At 43.1% G+C, this 20,910-nt stretch overlaps 1 protein-coding gene across 4 annotated transcripts in view; it reads left to right on the forward strand.

The window, feature by feature from the left end:
- Positions 1 to 8,601: 8,601 nt before the first annotated feature.
- Positions 8,602 to 20,910, forward strand: part of ADGRF5 (adhesion G protein-coupled receptor F5) — a 108,684-nt gene continuing 96,375 nt past the window's right edge. For all 4 annotated transcript variants that reach the window (XM_070074015.2, XM_008263014.5, XM_070074020.2 and 1 more), the window contains exon 1: positions 8,602 to 9,090. The gene's annotated coding sequence lies outside the window, so the exon portion shown is untranslated. The remainder of the gene's footprint in view (positions 9,091 to 20,910) is intronic.

The following is a 20,910-nucleotide window of genomic DNA, read 5'->3' on the forward strand; positions in this document are numbered from 1 at the left end:
GTTTCAGTAGTTGAGGCAGGAAGAGATAAGGCAGGCATGGACTGATGGCAATCGATATGATAACTGAGAAATATGAGAAGCATCTGTCAAAGGGAGGATCAGCAGGTCCTAGAAGCTGACTTGGGTCTGGGGAAGATGTGGAGTGGGGACAGGAGGAAGAAAAGTTACTTATCATACTTCAGATTTGAACGTGGAAACTGGAAGAATGGTAGTGCCAAAACAGAACACAGGGTGTTAGGTACTTTGGGAAATGTTCTCATTTAAGGAGGAATGAAGTTGAAAAGCCAGGTTAGGAGAGAGAACCAAAATGGAAGATGGAGACCCCAAGTAGTGCAGATGCAAAGATGAGAGGAGAACTTCATAAAAGATGGATTGGCATGCTAAAAGCTGTAAGATGAGAAAGATGAGACCTAAGAAAAGCTGTTGTTAGCCCAAAGTCATTGGTAATTTCAAAGAGAGTGGTTTAACAGGAGAGCTTCAGAGAGAGGAGGAAGAAATTCAGTTGGGTTGAGAAGTTGGAAGAAAATGGAAGAGAAAATATAGGATAGTAGTCCAAGGATGGGAAGAGTTAAGGGAAGGTCTGATGTCTAAATATTTGGGAGTAAGAGACATGAACCTATTCTCAGGCAAAGGGATTAAGGATTGATGAGTCGGTCAGATCTCAAAAGCTAGGCTACAGAGCCCTGGAAATTCTTGCCAAGCAGCTGTGAGGATCCAGATGAGGCTAGCTCTGCAGTGTCCTTTTGTGTTCTCTTTAACTACCTGTTATGAGCTTCTCCATTGGTTACAGAGAAAGAAAGAGGGGAAGAAGGATTGGTGGGTCCCTCAGGCACAGAGGAGTATCAGAAAGTGAGCTATAGTGATGAGAGGTTGACAGAGAGTATTCAAATGGTGGCATCTGAGGTTGGTCGTAGGTAAAAGTAGCTTGAAGTAGTCAGAGCGCTAGGAAGGAGGGAGAAGGACTGGGATTCTCCATGGAAGCAAACTTTCTATCGAAGTGAGGAGGGGAGGTAAACAGTACATCCTGCTCCCCCATTTCATCATCTATTTTGAAAGAACATTGCTCCCAAATGGCAACAGTACAGAGGAATTTGTTGAAGTGGGATGAAGCCATTGGTGACAAGGGGCTCAAGAAAGTTAAAGATTGGAGTCTTGAGAGTGAGGATGAAGAAATGACAGAGAGTGATGCATAGTGCAGGGTAGACATGTGAATCAGGTCCAGTCTTCAAGGAGAAGCCAAGAGCAAGGGGTGATGGCTAAGTGAAAGGAATGGGAAGGTGTAGGGCACAGAGGAGAATCTGTGGCTGGCAGGCTGCCAAGGTGATCAAAATGGACAGCTAGGTGGACAGCAAGCAATGTGGCGATGGAAGCTCCTTAGAAAGGAGGGGGCTGTTAACTCATCTCTGAGCTGTGTGTGCTGGGGCCCAGAAATGCCTCAGCAGAGAAGGAATCCAGGGTCCAGAATCAGAAATACCTGCATCTCCTGGGACTGTGGCATTAACCTACTAATACCTCCTTCAGGGGGAGGTGATTTCCCCCAGCCACATCTGTAAAGGGACATGGTCTTTGTTTATTTACTTCTCCATCTGAGACAATGAATGGGAGAGTCCGGTGTGAGGTTGAGACAAGGCTCATCCCTTGCCTAATATGAAAATGACAGTTTAGAGAACTTTAGGACATTTTCCCACAAAGCCACAGCTTCCTCCTCTACCCCCAATAGCTAAAACAAATAAAATAAAAATGTTTTGTGTATTCTCATCCTATGGTGGTTTGTTGCTAAAACGCCACAAACCAAACCAAGTAACCAAAGAAAGCAAACAGGATTACTCTGATACGTAGTGCCTTAGTTGTGAAGAACAAGTTCCTCTTTACATCACCCGAATGTAACCATTTATTCTTTAAATCTCCAATTATAAAAATTATAAACAGTTTTTTTAAAGAAAAAGCTATACTTATTTATTTGAAAAGTTAGAGTTACAGAGAGAGAAGGAAAGAGACAACAGAGAGATTTTGTTGTTGTTGTTGTTGTTTATTTGACAGATAGAGTTAGACAGTGAGAGAGAGAGACAGAAAGGACTTCCTTCCGTTGGTTCACCCCCCCAAATGGCCACTACAGCTGGAACTACGCCAATCTGAAACCAGGAGCCAGGTGCTTCCTCCCAGTCTCCCATGTGGGTGCAGGGGCCCAAGCACTTGGGTCATCCTCCACTGCTTTCCCAGGCCACAGCAGAGAGCTGGACTGGAAGAGGAGCAACCAGTACTAGAACCCAGTGCCCATATGGGATGCCAGTGCTGCAGGTGGAGGATTAACCAAGGGAGCCACGCGCCAGCCCCCAACAGAGAGATCTATCCACTGGTTCACTCCCCAGGTTGCTGCACTTATCAGAGCTGAGCCAGGCTGAAGCCAAGAGCCAGGAGACTCATCCATGTTGCCCACTTGGATACAAGGGCCTAAGTACTTGGGCCATCTTCTGCTGCTTTTCCAAGGCCATTACATGGAACTGGATTGAAAGAGGAGCAGCCGGACTTGAACCGGTGCCCATATGGGATGCTGGCATTGCAAGCGCAGCTTTACTTGCTATGCTACAATGCTGGCCCCAAAACACACATTTTTAAAACAAGTTCCTTTGGGGAATTTTTAGATCTATCAAGTGAAGTTTTACACATTCTCTGCTGAACCATATTAAATGGCACATGAGCATTCTCAGCTACCCATAAATAAAGTGCCTGGCGGAAGGTTGTAGAGAATGCTGTCTGCGTAGGGGCTCAGAGCTCACAGGGTTTCATCTCACAAGAAGAAGTGAGCAAGCCTGAGATACAGTCAATGATGACACACCACTGCCATTTTGCCAAGGATTAAAGATCATTGTGATCGCTCCCAGGGTTCTTGTCCTAATTGTTTTTTTTCTACTTCAGTCACAGATAGAGAGTAAGAAAACAATGTTTCCTCTAAGACTCAGAATGAATTTACTTTTTAAAATTATGTTTTAGTGACTTTCATTTTTTAAAGGCAAACTACAAGCATCTGTATTTTATGCCTCACAGAATTCAATATTGGTCTTTTGCCATTTTTTATTTTTTTTATATTAAAATATAGAATAAAGTGGCCAATTCTTTATTCTCTGATTATTCCTTTTCTATGCCTTCTCCCCATTGTATAGATTTTATTCATTTTATGTCATTGTTTATACATTTTTGTGACTGACTTTTTTCACTTTTTTCTCTCTGGCTTTTTTTCCCCCCACTTTATTTATTTATTATTATCTATCCATATTAATATACAGAGACCTGGTTCATTATTTCCATAATAATACCAAAATTTTCCTGTCCAGCTTCCTGCTAAGGCACAACAAATGTTTCTTTGGAATCTGGTTATTATAAAGAATGTGGCAACTGAACACCTGTATTTTTTGCTTATATACCAAGGCATGGGCAATAATTTTTCTAGGATATATTCAGTGATCAGCGTTTTGAACTAACGCTGACATTAGCAAATTGCTTTCTAAAATGCTTTACTAAATTTCATTCACTCTGTAATGTGTGAAAGTGCCTACGTTCCCCCACCAAAACACAGCAGTCTTTGAGAATTCTTAGTATCCTGAGCATCTGGCTTTATGTATGTACAGAGCTGTGTAGTTCTTTTTCTTAAAATTTCCCAACACCTCTATTTTCAGGGGAAGCATATGAAAATGATCAATTGCCTTACTTCAAGTGAACATTTATCTTAAAAGAGTTGTCTCTAAAATGTTCTTGGAAAATTCAAATTATGAAAAAAATTCATGGATTTCAACATTTTCTTGCACTAAAAATGCATCTTTTAATTCCATTTTCCAGACACTTTTGCCAAGTACCCTTGTATAATCTCTCTTTGAAACATTTGATGTACACATGCCTTTTCATCTCAATGAAACAGTGGAGGTTGTAGAGCTTTTAGCAGACCTCAGCAGTGCCTCTTATCACTGTTTTCATTGATAGACATAATAGTAGTGGGCCAAGAAAATAACTGCAAATGGAACAAGACCAGCCTCACTGCTAATGCAGGTGAAGCCAGCCCCAGCATGGCAGATTCTCCATTCCCAAGGCTAACTCCAGCTCTGAGAAACAACCACAGATTCACACTTGTGTGGGAAGCAATCTTGGAGTCCCTAGCAGATCTGTGTGTTTGTTACTTGCTATACTGTTTATACTTGTACTTCTCAGTAGGACTCCACATCAGGAATCCTTCTCTTAGGGGGAACATTCAGCTTACACACTGAGCTGTCAGCTGTGGCAATTTTTTCCTCTTCTAATGATAGAATTAATAACAAATTCACTTCAAAAACGTGAATAAAAAAAAACTCCAGTGTTGACCTGGCCCTGAGTTTCAGTGAGTCAAGTGGAATTGATTGGCTAGACCATTAATCAAAGACAAGTAATTCTGTCTTTGATATTAAAAATATATGTGTTGCAAGTGACATAAATTTAAAAATTTCAACAAGTATAGCAGACAAACAGAACCACACAGAGGCATTGATATTTCCTAATTTCTTTCTGTCAAATGTCACTGCCCCCTTTGTTGAGGGATTTGCTACACTTGATTGATGGTAGAGAGTTACCTATGTGACTGGAATTTCTAAAAACAGTGTCTAAAGAACCATGTAAGCTTATCAAGGTCTTCTCACTTCATGGTACTTCATGAAGTACCGGTTTAATCTGGTCCAAAATGGCATCTGTTATATGTGTGTCTGTTTGCTGTTCTACATAATCCCACCCTAACTGAAACTCTGTACTGATGGAAAAAAAACATAAGCCTCTGCCATTCTAGCTCATTACCCAAAAGATAAATAAAGATCAAAATGCATTCCTTATCCCTGAATCTTAATTTGGTCGCACACTGTATTGTCTTTACAACCCATCCCTGCATTCTTCCCTGTGGTGGAATGAGGTGAAAAGATCATATCAAGATGGCCACTGAGGTGAAAAGGTCATGCCAAGATGGCCGCTGACAACAGAAACTGCCTAGCAACAGGCTGTGATTGGATGGCTTCAGAAACCACATGACAACAGAGAAACCATATGACAACAGAGCCTGACTGATGGTAGGCCGTGATTGAATGGTTTCAGAAACTGCCTGGTGACAAGAGTCTGACTGGCAACAGGCTATGATTGGTTGGGGCATAGACCACCCCTTGACCAGATTGGCTGGTCTTGGCTATATAAGCTGTTGTACTAACTGAAATAAATGAGTCTGCGGGCTGCTCACCTCAGGCCTGCTTTCACCAGACTCCTGGGGTCTGTATGGTGACTTCGCACCTCTTGCCCCGACCACGCTCCTCCAACTGCAACACTTGCCCAGGTTCAGTGGCCCAGTGGCCACTTGAAAGACCAGTATGGAGGGATTCACCTCTGCCTGCTGCCCCCTACCGCCAACCTCACCCCTAGCCTTCCTAACATATAAAAAAGCCCAGCCTGCTACTGCCTGGGCCTCCTGTCACATGTTCCTTCATTGTGCATGCCGATGGTTGGTCACCCAACTCTGCAGATTTATTTTCTCCGAGTGAATTCAGTCTGGCTGTAAATTTTCACCCTGACTCCTCTCTACTCTGCTTTTCCTTACATTTTGGTGCCTGTGTGAGGCGGCACCAATATGCATTCTTTTCCTTATATGTTCCATCTAATTGTTCAGCTGATGTCACTTACTTTGAAAATCAACATGCTTAATTTATTCTCTGTTTTTATTTTACATGCTCAGTGAACAAATAAAACCAGGAAAAATATTTAATAAAGCATTTCTGCTGCTGCAAATTCCTGGTTATCACCTGCTGACTGTTAAAAGAGATTATGACTCTTATACAAATATAAAGTGAATATGTGTCAGAGATTTGCCTTAACTCTGAAAGGACCAGTAAGATGCTAAAATTTTTTCAAAGCAAAATCTCTAAAGCACATATATCTACATGTAGATAATCAGGAATGCTGACTTGAATTTGCTTATAGATGCAAAACAAGTTAATATCCTGTAATGCACTAAAATATAACACTTGGAATAATAATTTCTACAGGGTAGAAATCAGTTATCTCTCTACTGGATGAAATTAATTTGAATTTCTATAGACAAAATAATTTATATTACTATTAGTTTCTGCATCTTTCAGAATTATGACAGCTAATCAAAGATATTGACTCCTATAGTTTCAGCTCCTCATAAAGTCCATCAGCATTCTGTTGACAGGATACCCAGTCATCTTTCTCCATTTCAAAGTCTTCCACTCTTTTTTTCATTAGACATAGAAGTCATATTGATTCATTACAAGGCTTCAAAAGTTTGATCTAATAAATATCTGCAAGTTACTATAGATACACTCATACATTGAATTCTGATTAAGTGCACACAACTAGATATTCAGAAGCTTGCACATTTTGGTTATAATCTTGGAATATATTATGCTCTCCCTGGGGGTCTCTGTTACCATAGCTTGAATTCCAATCAGGCAGCTTTAGCTGGGTCTTTTCAGCCAAGTATAACTGAAAGAAGAAATCGGAATACGTGCTCAGAAATTCTAGTTGTAACATTGTCGTGGAAGCATTCAAAGCCCTGAGATGAAACATGATTATATGGCTTTAATAATGTCTCAAAGTCCAAGCAAAACCCAGAAGCCGCTTTTCGTGTTGTAATAAGAGCACAGTAGCACATCCTAGACTTCTCTCTGCCTTTGGACTTCTAGAAACACAGATTTGATTCTTTGGAGGAGTGTACAGTGATAAACGGGAGCCTGGCAGGGAACGCAGAGCCTGCCTGTGGTCCACTGCTTCTCCAAGGAATCCTGCCCTGAGACTGTGGCTTTCCTCCCACTGTCAGCCCCTCCCTGTTCTCTGGCCTTTGTCCCATCCTGGTTCCTCTCCCTGGCTCTGCAGTCTTCCCCCTCCTCCCTTTCTTCCTCCCCTAAGTCTCGCTCCTGTTTTCCTCTTTCTGACTCCCCTGCTTGTCATTTCCTTCTTCCTCTCTCTGTCTCCTCACTTCCAACAACTTCCCATTTTCCTCACTAACTTTTAAATTTTCCTTCTTGTGGGCATGTCTAAGGCTTCATTTTCTCAATAGAGGCCATTGTTGACTGAAAATACTAGAGGACTTAAAAAGGTCAGGGGATAATGGAATAAAAATAGAAGTTTATTTTGGTACAAATATTTTTTGAAATCCATGCACAGTTTTCTCATAATATACCTTCTCCATGAACTTTCTGAAGCCCTTGCCTATACACTCTGTGGGAACAGAAATTACAGCACATGACAGTGACAATTTGATAAATATTAAACAACAGCACTGCGACGTCACTTGCAGGATTCCTTCACTTTGTCTGCAGAGTTTAAACTGTAAACTCTAACAACCTTATGTTTTCCTCTGAGTCATGTGTTTTTCCTTTTACCGAAAGGTAATGCGTAACAGTAATTAATAATGTTCTTCCTATTAACCACGAACTTAAACAAAGCAGGCTTTGCTGGGTCTTGTGTCTTGAGGTGGTAATTCTGAAATGTAGATCCACGCCCTCAGCAAGAGTCAAAAGACAACTACACAGACCTCCTACCTTTGAGAGTTATGAGAGAGCAAAGCATAGCTTGCTAAGGAAGGAATTACATCAAAGGAGCCCAGGAACTGGACCAAAAAAAAAAAAAATGCTTTCTGGAGAATATGTGATTCAAACGATTAGAGAATGGGGATGGGGGAGGAGCATTCTTCCTGGAGAGAGGTGGGGAAGAGGAAGTGAAAAGGAGCGGTGAGGAAAGAGCAGGCAGAGGTGAGATTTGAGGAGAGCTTAGCCTGTGCCCTGGTAAAGTATTTGGTTTTGATGCTTAAGCTACTGGAAGATTTTCAGCCTGGGAATCACTCGCGAAGATCACATTTGAGACAGATTGCTCTGGCTGCTGGCAAGAGAATGGATTGGAGGTGCAACAAAAGCTTAGCAAGGAGACCACTGGTGGTCTTTGTGAAGTCTTTGTGATCTGTGCCTGTGCACACCCAGCATCTTCTCCTTGCACCAGCTCCTGAGTGTACTGCTGTTCAACGACTGGCACCTCACTAAATAGAGCAGAGATGGCCCCATACTCTTGACAACTCAGCTCGTTGAGATCAACACAGCCCAGAGCTCCCTTCATGGAAGCACAAGCTGCCCAGCTACACAGGGGCCCTGTGTTCAGGAGAGCCCCTATACATGATTAAATGCTTTCTTTTCACCATTCTGAAATTCCTAATTTTTGAACAAATAGTCTCACATTTTCATTTACAAATTTTCATCCACAAAATATGTAGAGGGTCCTACTTCCAAAAATCTATGGATAGTAGCCTTCAAATTATTCTTTAGGGCCTAGGGCAAAATGGACTGTGAAGTTTAGAAGTAGTTCCAAGAGTAGAAAAGAAGTCTCTCAGCCTTTCTGAAGACAGGGCAAAGGGGGGTCTGTTCTGAGGCTGAGAACAGATTCTCCCTGGTGACCTGCTTCTCACCAGCTGCTCTGTAACATGAAGTCTGGACCATTGCCAGAGCATGCTTCAGCTCAGAGGAAGAGGATGAGGGCATTCTTGACTTTTGCAGAATTAAACACTTCTAAAACTGTGGGAAAAAACACTCGGTGAAAGGTAAAGCTAGCTGGTCCATCAGCTCCCTGCCTATTGCCCTGTTCATTCTCATTATCAAGGTTCTCAGCGTGTTTTTTCTCTTCCTTCCAATGGCCAAAGGACAAGTTTAAATTTCTTATTTCCTCTAGGGAGCCTGGAGAGAGGCATGAGGCATCAAATACAGGAAATCATGTGGAGAGGATCTCTTATTTATTACAGTTCCCATATCACTTCCCTTCCCTCTGCCTCCACCCACACCTCCAGCCACACAGTATCTCACAGCTCTTTCCTGCAGCAGAGGACTGAAGGCAGTCAGCTCACCTCTGCTCTCTAAGGTCTGGAAGCTGCCTGAGCTCCAAACATCTGAAGTCTGGTTTTGTGAAACTCCACCCGACTCTGGTTGTATGACTGAATGGGATGCCCTTAAGTTTCGCCTCACCTAACAGAGAAAGTCTTCAGTACAGGGTTAATTTTCAGAAGTCAGCTAACCACAGGAGAGAAAGGTAGGTACCTGGGTTATTTTGCTTTGTCTTTTTGAGTATGGATCAAACTGTTTTGAAGGAGCTGTGTTTGTCCAGCAGGCATTTCTAGTAGCCTGTGTGTTTTGTGTGACTTGGGGAGATTCACTGAGTTATAAGACGCTGAAATTTACAAAGGATCGAGAGGGGAGATAACAAAGCGGTTTCTTTTTTTTTTTTTCTCTTTTTTTTCTTTATGTCTGTCCATCTCGGTAAAAAATGTCAGCCAACATAGAATATGAATGTGGAGCCGGTCCTTATACTGTTTGGAGGGCAAATATCATTAAAAGTTGTATCTTTTTTGGCTTCTGCACAAAGGGAAAAATGTTTCCCAACATCTTTTCTATAATGTAGAGCTCCACCATACATTTTTTGTTGTTGTTCTGAGTTTTTCAGTTGAAGATGTACTAGAATTGACAGGGGATTTTCTAAAAGAAATAGAAACAGATGCTTCTAACTTCGGATACCTGTCAGTTCTAAGTAAAAGACCAAGTACTATGTTCAGGGAAATGATAACTATCCAGGCGAACAACTGTTGTTCTCCCCAGGGTTCCTGAAAGTCAATGCAAGTAGTGACAGTGTGTACAGTGAAGGCTGGTGCCTTTACCCTGGGTGGTGACCACCCCCAGAGATGATGCTCCGTCCTTAGCTGGCTGCTCTGCTTGGTCACTGATGGAGTTCAGGTTTATGTGTACACTGAGACCCACTGAGGGGTCCAGGCTCATTCACACGCACTACATATTTCCCTGGAGGGTTCTTTTTGCCTCCTTTGTTTTTATTATTTCATTTTGTCCTCATAACCAGCTTCATACTGACTTCATACAGTATAAACCATTGTATGCCTATTCATTGGACCATTTCTATTCCTCTTCAGCTTATTTAGTTCAGAGGCTGATCATTTTTTGTCACTTACATGTTTTACCTCAGAACAATCCCCTCTAGTTCATCCTCCATATCTTGCTACTGGCTTCTTGAGAAAATGCAATTCTCATGGTGCCATCCCCCAACTGTGGAAACATTACCACTGCACCTTGTTGCTTGGATCTCATCACCTGTGGAGTAGCTCAGGGACCAGATGCACTGGGCGTGATTTGGGAGTTTATTTATTCAGTCATAAAAAAGAATGAAATATTACCATTTGGAGCAAAATGGATAGAACTGGACAGAATTATATTAAATAAGCCAGACACAGAAAGATAAATTCCCTCTGTTCTCTTACACGTGGAAGATGAAAATGTCAAATTGGGTGTCGAATGGTGAGACAGAAGCAGTTTGGAAGGGTGCTGGAAGACAGCACCAGAACACAGTTAGATAGGACAAATACATTTTAGGGTTCTACAGTGCATGGGGAGGTATGACTGTGGTTGACAATAATCTATTAAAACTTCATGAAGAACAAGAAGAGAGGAAATTGAAGGCTTTAAATATTAAGCAGTGATAAGCTAGAAATGCTGATCGCCTTGATTTGATCTGTACATGTTATATACAGGCACTGAGATGTCCCACTGTACCCCACACACATATACAGTTTATGTGTTAATCAAAAAAGCTGACAAAAAAGAAATGCAAATTCTTTATCCCCTCCTCAGACTCATGGAATCTGCATTTTCACCATGGCCCCCGGGTGATTGACATGGACGTCAAACCTCAGAAAGAATAGATAAAGCTTTCAAGGTCTGCTTCTTAATGTCCTGCCCAGCCTCACTTGTCATTACCTAACCTTCCAGCTGCACTGCATACTTTGCATTTCCCCAGGCCTGGAGTGTCCTAATACCTACCTCTGTCCATGTGTGCTGTTCTCCCTATCTGGGTAGCCACATTCACTTTCTCCAATTTCTACCCATTGCAGCCTGATTTGTAGCCACCCCCTACCCCCAAATCTCATCCAGGGCACTTTTGCCTAAATGCCCTTCAGGTCTGTGATTTTAAGTCAAGAGGTGAAATCACCCCTGTCAAAGCCTTTAGCACATTAATTCACTAAAAGGTGGTTGCTGTGTTTATTTTCACTTTTGAGGAGTGCTCAATCAATGTTCTTTGAACAAGTGAACAAACAGAAAGCACAGCTTGTCTGAAGAACCCAAATTGATTATCAGATTAAGAGCTATAGTTTGGGGGGGCCTGCATTGTAGTATAGTGGCTAAAGCATCCTATTTGGGGGCTGGTTCGTATTCCTGCTGTTCCTCTTCTGATTCAGCTTCCTGTCAATGGCCTGGGAAAACCAGGGGAAGGTGGTCCAAGTACTTGGGCCCCTGCCACCTAGATGGGATAATTGCAAGCAGCTCCTGGCTCCTGGCTTCAACCTGGCCCAACCCCAGCCATTTCAGCCATCTGGGAAGTGAACCAGTTGATGGAGGATCTCTCTGACTCTCCCTCTCTTTGTTACCCTGCCTTTCAAATACATAAATAAATCTTTGATTTTTTAAAAAAGATCTGTAGCTTGAAGTTTTCCAAGGAGATTGTCCACCCCTATGAGTTTTTTGCAGACTCTCCTTTCAGAAACATCACTGTGTTCATTTATTCACTAAATATTTTGAGTGTTTACTAAGTGCTATCTATGCCTTTTGGAATCTATTTCTTATGTCTCGGTGGATAGGCTATCTCACTAGGCATTTCCCTACCAGTGCCCCTCATACTTTATCACTCCAAGTCAGGCACTTACTTTTTCAGAAATATGTACAGAGCATCTTCTAGATGCCAGGCAGAGTGCCTTCTGCTAGGGATTCAAATGGCAGCTGATGTGAATCTTACCTCCATGCAACTCCCCGTCCAGAGGGTGTGCTTTTTCATAGGAAATCTAAAAAAAGCCTGATTTATAATCAGCTTGAAGATGGTGTGGTTATATTGAGCTATGTTTTAGAGACCTGAATTTACTCCTGCACCTGCAACTCTCTTTCTATGTGACCTTGAAAGTATTCACAAGCTTTTTCTGAATCTTGATTTTCTTAAGTTGTGAACAAGACAGCTACATGGAAGAGAAGTCCATGCCTTCATGGGATGCACAGAGAAAACCATATTCAGAGAAACTCTTCATTGACATTCTTTTTTATTATTTAACTTTATTTAGGCTATACAAGTTTCATAGATTTCATATATACAGATTTAGGAACATAGTGGAATTCCCCCTACGCCCCCCCCCCACTCTTCCTCTCCCTCTCTCTCAGATTCCCATTCTTAATTTTTACCATGTTCTATTTTCAGTATACTTTCATTACATCCTTGCAAGCCATGATAACTTGGAGGGCTGTGCCTTGTAGTTCCCCAAGTAAATCGGCAGAGATCTTTATGGTGTCATGCCACTGCCTTGCCTGCTCTTCTACTCAGCCATAGATGTTATCATTGGCCTTTGGTTCCTTTCCTAGGGTACAATGTAGCAATGGCTCCCAGGGAATAGTGCCCTGAGCTTAAAGGAATACACTAACCAGGGTTAGTTGTTGGGTCTCAGGCTGGTTTGAAGTAGGACAGCTGAGCAGGGAGGCAATGTCATCCTTAAGCAATCTCTGCTTTGGAAAAGCAGCCAGAAGAAGTAGCCCTACCAAATGGTGTAGAAAAAAAATCTAGAAACATGTAGGAATGTAACCTATCCCTTACGTTGACTTCACTGAGGCACAACTGCAAGGATTCATTCTTTTCTAACCACATGGAGGATTTTCCTTTCAACCTAAAGATTACAGTCTTTGCCAGATTTCATCTAGAAGCAAGTGCTGGGGTGAGGGGCAGTGTCATCTGCTTTCAGGTGGTGCACTCCCATGGCATGCATGGACAACTGAGAATCAACACATTCTTGGTATTTGTTCTCCACACACAGCCACCGGGCTTGGACTGAAGAAAACTGCTTAGGCACTCTGAAAACTCGTCTTGTCTTTGAGCCTGATCTCTTGCTCTCCCACCATCTGCAGCTTCCAGATGAGACGCCTCCAGGACAGCTTGAATTCCTTCTTGCTGTTGCTCAGCCATCTTTTTGCCTGCGTACTTCCTGCATATGCACCTGCCTTTCAGCAGCCTGGGTGTTTTCTGCTCATCATTTCCTTACTGCCCAAATTCACATGCTTCTCTACAGATAAATTCAAGTTATAGCAACCAAGGGAATGTTCATCTTGCTAGGAATTTACTAGAGACCTGGCATAGACCTCCGACTGTATCTGAGAGCAACTTTGGTTTATCTGGCTCAAAATGTCATTTTTTTTAGATTTATTTATTTATTTGAAAGTCAGAGTTACACAGAGAGAGAGGAGAGAGAGAGAGAGAGAGAGAGATCTTCAATCCACTGGTTCACTCCCAAATGACCACAATGGCCAGAGCTGAACTGATCCAAAGCCAGAAGCCAGGAGCTTCTTCCAGGTCTTCCATGCTGGTGCAGGGGCCAAAGGACTTAGGCCATCTTCTACTGCTTTCCCAGAACATAGCAGAGAGCTGGATCAGAAGTGGAGCAGCTGGGACTTGAACAAGCACACATAAGGGATGCCGGCACTGCAGGTGGTGGCTTAACCCGCTATGACTCAGTGTCAGCCCCAAATTTCATTTTTTTTAAAAAAGACTTATTTATACTTAAAAATTAAAGTTATGGTGAGAGAAGGAGAGACACATAAAGAGAAATCTTTTATCTGCTGATTCATTCCCCAAATGGCCACAACAACTTGGGCTAGGCCTAAATCAAGAGCCAGGAATTTCTTCTTGGTCTCCTAAATGGGTGGCAAAGGCCCTGGGACTTGGGCCATCTTCTGCTGCTTTACCAGGCACATTAGCAGAAAGAGCTGGATTGGAACTGGAGGAGCCTAGACTTGAACTGGCAACCAGGCAGGATGCTGACGCTGCAAGTGGCAGCTTAACCTACTGTGCCACAGAGCCAGCTCCTCAACATTTCCTTTTAATCAGAGGCATGCATTGGACTTGAAAGGGGCAGAGAAGCTCTTAAAGCCCCCATCAGCCACCTCCTTAAATAAGTAATTAGATCTTCTCAAGTCTTAGCTTTGTTTCTGAAAAAATATGCTACTATTTTGCACACAAGGTTGTAGAGAAGATTGATTCACCAAAACATTTAATACCTTGCTTCAAGAAATATACCAGATTTTTTTTTTTTTTACAGGCAGAGTGGACAGTGAGAGAGAGAGACAGAGAGAAAGGTCTTCCTTTGCCGTTGGTTCACCATCCAATGGCCGCCGCGGCTGGCGCGCTGCGGCCAGAGCACCACGCTGATCCAAAGGCAGCAGCCAGGTGCTTCTCCTGGTCTCCCATGGGGTGCAGGGCCCAAGCACTTGGGCCATCTTCCACTGCACTCCTGGGCCACATCAGAGAGCTGGCCTGGAAGAGGGGCAACCGGGACAGAATCCGGCACCCCAACCGGGACTAGAACCCGGTGTGCCGGCATCGCTAGGCGGAGGATTAGCCTATTGAGCCGTGGCGTTGGCCTCGAAATATACCAGATTTTTTAAAAGAGAGCACTGGCCAAGATGGTGAAAATATGACAATTGTTATTTGTAGAATAGTAGAAGGAATTCAGGGGACGTTTGAAGTATAAAATGAGTCTCGCTGCATGTAAAGGGCTACTATAAAATAGTGAAAGTTTGCCTTATGTGGGAAAAGAGGATGCCAGACGAAGATCAGTGAATGGAAATTATAGGGTAATAGATTTCAGCTCAATGTGCGGAAGGATTTACCCAGCATTGAAATTGTCTAAGAGAGGGTGAGCTTGTGCTGTGGGGAACGCCCTGTCCCAGGCAGAGTTCCAGCACCCTGGAAGATTAGTGTCCAGTGTTCCCAAAGGGATGCCCACACTGGGTGGAGAACGGGTGACGACCTTGAAGGTCCCTTCCCGTTCAAAGCTACCAAGAGTCTCATGATGTCAGTGCCCTAATCCAAACCACCAAACAAAGATCTGCAAAGAAAATCATCAGGCTAGAATGACAAGAGCCGACTTTTTCCTTGCTAGGCCAACATATCTGCTGCAGTAATTTTCAAATGGGGTCTTTGCAACAACAATGGGGTAGGTTGGACTTCCAGGAAAATGCACAACAATTCAGAACAATGAGGAGGGAAAAGTTCACTCCAAACCACTCTTCTTGGGTTACACTTTAACTACAATTGTGGGCTACTTCTTGTGCTGCAAACACATTCCCATTTGATGGAAAATGGCTGCATTTTGGTTCATTTTCAGCCCAAATACAGCGAGACAAATAGCAGCAGGGCTCAGAGTTTCAACCCTGATGTGTTCTTTATTCATAAAAAGGAAATGTGCTCTTTGCCATTCAGAAATCTGATTTTCTGATTTTAAAATATAAAAAGCAAATGGTTCTACCAGTTCTCTGAATTTCAAGATCTGCGAGTGATATATTTAACTTTGGGGAGGGAAGAAAGCTGGCAGGAGCTGGCTGCCAGCTGTGTATCAGGTTCATCAGCACTGCCTTCCACCCACTTCTCCTTTCCTGCTAAATGAGCCACACTGATAATAGTCTTTCTGCCAGATAGTGACCTGGAGACTTCTAGCGTAGTGAAAATTTAGCTTAAGTCAGCCTATTCACAGCATCAAAAACTCTCAGCTGCCCTATCTTTCATGGACTCGGAAAAACTAGCCAGTCTTGTGATTTTTGGCTCCTCACATCTTTTTGGAGATGCTTGGCCAACATCTCGGTATGTCTCTGCTTTCTTCAATCTTGCTTTGAGATCTAAGGAGAAAAAGCAGGAGTAGGTATCCACAGACATGGGTATCAGCAAATGCCACTTTGTCAAATCTCAATAAAGCCATGATATATTTTATTCTCAAGGTTTACCTGGGCTTGCCTTCTTAAAAACAATGTAAAACAAACAAACAAACAAACAAAAACCTTTGAAATATAATTGACCGTGTGGGTCAAGAACCACAGAAAGCCTTGCAGACCAGACCAGTGTGTTTATTTTTAGATGCACATCAGCCTACCCAGCATAGCAAAGCAACTGTCTAATGTCCAAAGTATGGCCCTGGGAATTTCCTCTGACAAGGCTGAGTTTCCGCCCATTGTTACAGCACAAAAGACAGAAGGAGGCCTGAATGGAAGGCTCATGCTAGCCCTGCCTAGAGCGAAGTTGGGAACCCGACATCCCCTCCATCTCTGTGGGTCCCAGTGCTGGCGGTGAGAACTCTGGGCAGATGCAAATGAGAACAAATGCATGCTTATTTCACCTAAAAATAGCACTTCAAAAATAAAGGCTTAGCTTTCTGTAGCACTTGAGGATATAACCCTCACTCATGCTGAGAAGTGCCCTTTGGTGTAGCCCTGTAACCAGGAAGCCAGGAGAGGCTTCTGAGTAGGACTGCAACTCTTAAAGGGGTATTAAGCATATTTTAGTGAATAAAGTGTAAATGCGCATACATACACAAGTACACACACACACACAAACACACACTTGTGAAAGCAAGTAGCAAATACCTGAATCACCCAGAATTTCGCTATTATCCCAGGCCACCAACCTTCCAGGTTTGTTTTTCTTTTGCTACTGCAGAAAAAGAAGCCCAATTTGTTACCCTACTGGTACATTTCACTAGCAGAGATTGTCCTGGCTTTGTCAAGTTCTCTCCACTCCTGGAGAAGGTCACTGCATTATTATTGCAAGTTGCAATGCCCAGGGTTGTGTCTGGGGTCTCTCTAGAAGTTGAAGAGCTGGGTCTCAAGTCTGCACTCAGCTGTGCACATCCGTCATGCTCTTTGTCAGGTATAAGGTCTGCATTCCAGCACCCTCATTTCCATTCCAGTACAATCAAAGGGCAAGGCAGCAAGGGGACCCTGCACGTACAAACTCCAGGCAGGATTGTTGGCCTCTCCCAGCAGGTGGATGTCCAGGCCCCCTCAAGGTCTGCAGATGCAGGAAAACATGTTCCAGCCCTTTGGTGAGAATGCAAGAATGTTAGTAAAAATGCTTTTATGGATTGTTTTGTTTGAAAGTGTTTATTATCAGACACTCCTCAGGGGTTCACAGGGCAGGTTGCGAATGTCCGAAGTGTAGCCTGGGAATTTCCTTCCACAAAGGCTGCGCTTCCTCTCTTTGTTACTCCTCAAAGAACAAGTTGAAGCACTACTAGAGATCCTTATTTAACCCATTCTCCTTCCCCATGGCTCTGGCATCTGCACAGCGCAGCAAAATCATGGTGCCAGCCATCTAAGAGGAAAAAAGAATTCTGGGTTTCCATTGAATATGCGCACCTGCAGGTGTGTGCATACATATGCATGCCTGTGTGTGTGTGCTTGTGTATGCTGATGAAGAAGAAATAGTTAAGAAAGCATAGAACTTTTCATCTTACAAGCTTTTCACTGTGTCATAACATGCACTCAATCATTGATCAGAATAGATAAAACTTCTACTTTCTCCACTATAATATGTATTCCTACTAAAAATGTTGACTCAGTTTCATTTCTGTATTAGGCACTGAGGAGAGGTGGAAGTCCTACCTGCATGAAAATTCCAGGGCACATACTGTATTTATTGATACACACAGACACACATTGTCATCCATTGTGAGTGTGTGAGTGTGCAAAGAAGCCACATGGTGGTATAGCGCTCTCACGTAATCCCTTAATGATGCTTAGGGACTTCTCAAAACTATCGGAGCAGAGGCTCCTCCAACTCCCTATTATCCTTCAGCAGCTCCTCCAGTTTCCTTTCCCTCTCACCACAAACAGCTTTGAAAGAGTTGTGGAAGTTCCCATGTCATCACTGACCATTCACTTTGTTGTCTCCCTTGCCCCCAGTGCACATTAGCAGACGCTCTTGGCAAGATTTTCTATGACTTCTTTATCCTTAAATCTAGCTCATTCATTGTCAACATCTTTGACATTTGGGATGGCTACCTCCCCTGGCCTTGCACTTACCCACTGGGACACCATAGTCTTCTGATTTCCTTCTCTCCTCTCTGGCTGTGACTTCTTTTTTATTTTGTAGACTCCTTCCCCTCTGCTGTTGCCTAACTTTCTGGTGGTCACGACTTGTGCTACCTTCTTGTCTCCATCCTACTGTCCCCTTGCTGTAATTCATTCTTCTGTCTCAGGTTCTCCTTCTTCGCTTCTCTATCAGGTAACACAGATATCCTCCAAAACCCATTTTAAGTATCATCAGATTATTTGCTTTTACATCCCTGATGTCTCTTCTGGGTGCTACAGAACTTACTCCGAGTACCTTTGAAATTTGGGTTGCCAGTGATCGTTCACAGGAGCTCTTTCCTAGTACCTGTGGATGCCGTCTTATTCATCTCTATATTCCTACCCCCAGCACACTACCTGGTAATAGGTACCCAACAAATATTTGATAAAGAGTTAGCAATTCAGGACTACTATTTCACAAATGGCTCATCCTTGAACTAAAATAACAAGTACTGTTTCAGCATAGATGCATTAGTACATCTTCATTTTAACATACTTTTGAAGAGTTTAAACTATGTCAGTTTAGACTGCTAACAAATTTTTACCTTTTCTTAAGATTGAAGTCACAAGTCTTAACTGCTCCTACCTGAGTTTTCAAGCCTGTTTAAAAGTAGGTGTCTATAGAAAAGCAGACAACTTGGACTTCGTACTGTATTTAGAATCCACTCATGGAGAATTCCTTAATGTGTCATGAATGTCCCTATATATGCATGAACTTGAAGTGGGGTTGCCATGGTGTAGCAGAATTAATGTCTTGTCAAGGTGGCCCTTTCACTGTGAATCTGCTACTGCATGAACCTTCTACAGAGGCACCTGCAGAACCTGCCATCCCTTTCAAAGTCACAGCAGTTAGTTTACTGAGTTCTCTGAAGAACTGTGGTACCATGAGAATACTGAGTCAGTACAGAGTCTTCCAAGTCTCCTGTCACTTAAGACAACACAGGGTAGGGATGGATTGAGCACAGGACCAGAAACTCATCTGACTCTGGGTGATAGACGGTATGCCGTCACCAACTAGGCCACCAGGAAAACATATGTGTACTGCTATTTGTTTAGATAAATATAATCTCTTTAAAAACCTCTCTTGGGGCTTTAAAAATAATATGTGTAATATATTAGTGCATGGGAATTGTAAATGATGTATAAAATACTGGAGACACAAATTGTAGTTCATCTGAGTATGGTTTACTAGAAGAAGACAAATTGGTGATAGGACTGGTCAAAATGCAGATTCCCAGGTACCATTCCCAGAGCCTGTTAAATAAGAACCTCTGTGTATAAGGAAAGGGGGATAGACGGGGAAAAGGGATAGCAATGCTGCTATCCCATGTTGTTCAGTCGGCACCTTAGACAGTACTTTTGAAGTCTGATGCAGGAGGAGATCCAAGATGGCTGAGAAGGAAACAGCCATGCTGACTTGAGCTGCCCTGAGATATGAAAAGAACAAAGGAATGACCACATTTCCAGGGGTCGGTCTGATTGCTGGAAATTTTAAGTGGAGAAGTGACAAAGAATACTATGTGGGACAAGAGGAGAGAGCTGCAGCTGGCCACATGGTATAGCCATCTTCTGGCTGGGAGCCTTCTTACCAACCCAGGGCAGGATGAAATCTCCATGAGCCTTGGAGCTTCAGCTGTGAGAGAGAATGTCACAGCCACCCATTGACTCTTATTCACCCTGAGGAGCTGACTGGGGTCTGAGCAACTGCTGAACTTGGAGAAATGAAGTCACATTGCCTCCCTCACATCCTCCACCTCTACAGAGCACTAGATGGGCTGTGAAAATTCAAGCAGCAGAACTCCGTTCCGCTGATACCAGAAGCAATCAGAATAAGTCAGAGCAACTTGTGGGGCAAAGGACAGATCCCCTGCATCCTGCAACTGTGAGAGTTTGGGGGCATTAGCCCCAGAGCTACTTTTACTCACTCTATGTCAGCCAGGAGGGTCCTCCTTAGATTCTGAGGGCTAACACAAGCAGCAGTCCATAAAAAATCCTCTCCTACCCTGGGAGATCTGGATAATGACCCACCGTACCCTGCAACACCAAGACTGGAACAATTAATTGTAATTTCTTCAATCCCACTGGAATCTACCTAGGGACCTGTATACTTTGTAGTCACTGTGCAGGGCTGGAGCAGGCTTCCATGTAGAGCCCCTATTTCTGGGCCCAGGGCTATGGTGTTATAGGCCTCAGTACTAGTTGGACTTTTCTAGGAATACCCGCAGAAGGGCCCAATCATATAACACAGTCCTTGAGCCACAGCAATTGGTGCCACAAACCAGCAGTTTAGGTCAAGGAGAGAATTCTAAAACAATAGAAGTGTCAAGTGTTTGAGAAAAAGTGTCAGGTGTAAAGGAAAACCAATTAGACTAACATCAGACTTCTCAGCAGAAACCCTACAGGTCAGAAGAGTGTGTGTGGGATGGTATATCTAAAGTCTTAAAAGAAAAAAAACAGAACTTCCAACCAAGAATATTATAACTAAGCGAAGCCATCCTTTAAAAGTGAAGGTAAGACCAGCATTGTGGTGTAGTGGGTAAAGCTGCTGCCTGCAATGCCAGCATCCCATATGGGTGCCGTTTTGAGGCCTGGCTGTTCTGCTTCCAATTCAGGTCTCGGTTAATGGCATGGGGAAAGCAGGAAAAGATGGCCCAAGTACCTGGGACCCTGCCACCCACATGGGAGACTTGGAAGAGACTCCTGGTGCCTGGCTCAGCCCTGGCCATTGCTGCTGCTACTTGGGGATTAAACCAGCAGATGAAAGGTGTCTCTTTTTAAAGATTTATTTATTTATTTGTAAGTCAAAGTTACAGAGACAGAGTGAGAGATAAATCGTCCATCCACTGGTTCACTCCCCAGAGGGTTGTAATGGCCAAGGCTGGACCAGGTCAAAGCCAGTAGCCAGGAGCCTCTTTGAAGT

Source organism: Oryctolagus cuniculus, chromosome 5 (assembly GCF_051225735.1).
Source record: "Oryctolagus cuniculus isolate XC-2025 breed Fujian yellow rabbit chromosome 5, ASM5122573v1, whole genome shotgun sequence".
NCBI classification, from domain to species: domain Eukaryota; kingdom Metazoa; phylum Chordata; class Mammalia; order Lagomorpha; family Leporidae; genus Oryctolagus; species Oryctolagus cuniculus.